The 3,399-nt window shown below is 47.4% G+C and overlaps 1 protein-coding gene across 1 annotated transcript in view; it reads right to left on the reverse strand.

Annotated features, from left to right (window-relative positions):
* Window positions 1-612, reverse strand: part of STK33 (serine/threonine kinase 33) — a 181,515-nt gene extending 180,903 nt beyond the window's left edge. The window contains exon 1 of the mRNA XM_007459841.1: window positions 493-612. The gene's annotated coding sequence lies outside the window, so the exon portion shown is untranslated. The remainder of the gene's footprint in view (window positions 1-492) is intronic.
* Between the last annotated feature and the right edge of the window lie 2,787 nt (window positions 613-3,399).

Genomic DNA, 3,399 nt, shown 5'->3' on the forward strand with positions numbered 1-3,399 from the left:
TCTTCCGATGCATGACCCCATTTTCTGGTTGAATACTGGAGCTGTTTGGTGGTTAGACAAAAGAGAAGGTCCCCCTTGCCTGGTGATATGGGACAGGGGGAATCAAACCACGTGCAGCACGTAAACACCCGTTACAACTAAACCCCAAGTGCTTGATATTTACTGTTCACAAAGCGGTCTCACATACAGGCTCCTTGGAGCCCACAACACTTGGTGAGAAAATGTGGTCTGCATTTACGGATGAGGAAACTGAGGTACAGCGCTTAAATTACCTGTCTACACAGAGGCTGCTCTTATGCCATACTATCTCCTCAAATGTGCCATCCACTGTGTGCAAGCAACTACACTAAGTGCTGTAAGAACTACCAAATAATGAGGTCCTACTAGGTGCCAGGCTCTAGAAGATTAAAAAGAGAGAGAGAAAGGAAAAAACAAACAAACAAACAAACAAAAAACGCAACTTCAGAACTTTTAAGGATGTGTTACACTTACCCTAGAGTAAATTCACTTTAAATTTCAAAAAGGTTCACGTCCCAAGGTGGGGTCGAGGTGAGAAGGTGGAGATGAACCGGGTAGCCAGGGACCACCCCAAACACCGACTCAGGGGGAAATGAGGTCCTAACGTCTGGGCCCCGGGAAACACTAGGAAGGGACGACGGGGTCCACCAGCCGACTGGCCAACGGAGGCCCAGCTGCCCGTTTGCCTGTGCGTTGCCATAGCAACGGCCAGGTCGGCTTTACCTCGGGGCCTCCCGCCCACTTCCGCGGGGTCCTCCCTGCGCTGCAAAGCCAGGGGCCACTCACCCAGGCCGTCGGGCGGGCTGGCTCCCAACTGGCGCGCACACTCCGCGCTGGTGGTCGCCAAGTCCGGAATTCCGCACCTGGAGAAACTTTTCGGCCGGCGGGGCAGCCTTAGGGAGGTGGACGGGGGCCGCGTTGGGACAAAGCGCGTCGGCTTGGCGCGAAGCCCTTCTCCCCGCGGCGGGGCTGGCGAGGAGGGTGCTCCCAGGTGCGTTCGGAGGCGTTCCCGCGAGCGGCTCCTCTTAGCGATGGGCCTGAGAAGCCTGTCTCGGGGACAGAGAAGCAGACGTGTTACACTTTATAACAGTGATATCACAGTACTGAGGTGATGCCCAGGCTAGTATTCTCGCTCAGGGCTCGAGACCTCGTGGTCCAGCTGGTTGGAGCTGGGGCTGTAAGCCTCGCACTGCAGTGGGTTCCGAGCTGGCCTAAAAGTCAGGGAAATGAGTATCAGTGCTGGGGGGAAGGCCCCCGGAGTGCAGGGTGTTTGTCCCCACGGAGGCGCTGAGAAGGCTCTTGAGAGATCAATGACAATTACCAGGAATATGTTTTAGCCACAAAGCTCTGTGGAACCAGCTGAATGCGTGCCCCCCTGCAATAGAGGCTAGAAATGCGGGCTCCAGCTGTATGCTAATGTGTTTCTGACCTGAACTAGGAATGGCTTCTGTGGACACGGGTCTTGCTCTCTAGCAGCTGCCGCGGGGGTGGGGGGACGAGGGGTGGGCTCAACTCTCCAGATACTAGCCTAATTATTCAGGCAGATGTCCTCTAAAATTTATTTGATTAATAGCCAAGAACTTGGTACGGCAGGTCGATTCATTTTATTGCTTAGAGGTAGAAGTCCACCTTTGGCAACGGGTTCCTCCTGTCAGCTTCATCTGAAAACTCATAATGGCCGTGGTAAGCAACCGTTAACTTCAGTTTTGCAAATTTTCCGAACACAAAAATAATCCCCACCATGTCCTGTACTCTAGAACTTTGGGGTATTGGCCAGACTTTGTTTTGAAGAAGTACAGAACTGTTGTCTAACAAGGGTCTGGAATAGCCTGCAAGAATTTTCTCTCTGTCTCTCTCCCCCAACCCTGCCTCTATCCAAGCATGAGTGTTAGTGCCACAATGTCCAACAAAAGAAGATAAACTCTACCATCTGCTTCATTGAGCTGTGAAGTGTGTGGATCTGCCTTTAGTCAGCAGCCATGTAGTCTTACACTCCACAGCCTTACCAAGAAATAACTTTGAACTGTCCACTTTCTCATGCCTGTGAAAAGCCTGGTGGAGAGTAACTGCAGTTACGGAGAATTGTTTGAAAGGCATGCAGATGACCCCCTCCTCTACATAGTCTCTGGGTCAAGTGAGTTCCAAACCTGCTACATATCAGAGACATCCGGGGAGTTCTATTTGTTTTGCTTTGTGTTTAAATACAGATTCACAGGACACGCTTCCAGAAATTCTGATTAAGTAAATCTCATGAAACCATTTTTAAAAGATCTTCATATGAGCTTGATACAAATCTAGATTGGGAACCACTGGGCTATGTTTTATCCTGAATTGAGCCAGACCATCAAAAAGCTGTTTGTACCACTTTTTCTTCACCCTTACAAAACTGTCTCTACCAAGTCATGCTTTACCCTTATGCCATCTGCTTATATTGAGATGCTATTAAAAAAAGATACGCATGACACCTCTGAATTTACTGGAGGGATTATTTTAAGAATGATGTTTATTACATCCCAGTAGCAGAATCCTACCATATTGCCCAGCCCAGGGTTTTTCAAGTGTTTTGGACGATAATCCACCAAAAGAAATATGTTTTACGTTATCACCCAGTACACAGGTACCTACACATTTAATAACTAAAACAAGTTTTATAAAATATTACCCATTCCACATGCATTTTATCGCTTTTTAATGCTGGCTTCCACTGTTAAATGATTTATTGACCCCTAGATGAGTTGCAAGTTGCAAGTTGCATTCCCAGCAGTATGGGGACCTCCCTGGTGGTCCAGTGGTTAAGACTTCACCTTCCAGTGCAGGGGGTGCGGGTTTGCTCCCCGGTCGGGGAGGTAAGATCCCACATGCCTCGCGGCCAAAAAAACCAAAACATAAAACAGATGCAATATTGTAACAAAGTCAATAAAGACTTTAAAAATGGTCCACATCAAAAAAAATCTAAAAAATTAAAATAAAAAAATAAAATCAGCAGTATAGACAGATATCTTTTTCTGGAAACTAGCCCTGATCCTCAGACAAACTAGGCCACCTGTCCACAGTGTATTGCTCCAATAGCAGTACCAGAGCCAACCCAATCACATCTTTCTCCCAGGAATTTGGAATTAGGACTGAGAGATTTTAGTTTTTCTCAATCTAGGTAGCTAACATAGAAACATAGAATGCTGTAATATTGAAAGCCAGAAGCTATCCACAGACATGCCTTCCCATCATGTGGCCTGGAGGAATGCAGAAAACCAAGTTGCAGGAAAAATGTGAAAAGAACATGAAGGATGAAAGAGATTCACAAAGAGGAGAGAAGAGACCAAAAGTGTTGTGACAGCTTTCCATCCCTGATCATTTTATTTCTTGAAATGAGCTGCATTCCTG

Source organism: Lipotes vexillifer, unplaced genomic scaffold (genome assembly GCF_000442215.2).
Source record: "Lipotes vexillifer unplaced genomic scaffold, Lipotes_vexillifer_v1.1 scaffold61, whole genome shotgun sequence".
In the NCBI taxonomy this organism is placed as follows: Eukaryota; Metazoa; Chordata; class Mammalia; order Artiodactyla; family Lipotidae; genus Lipotes; species Lipotes vexillifer.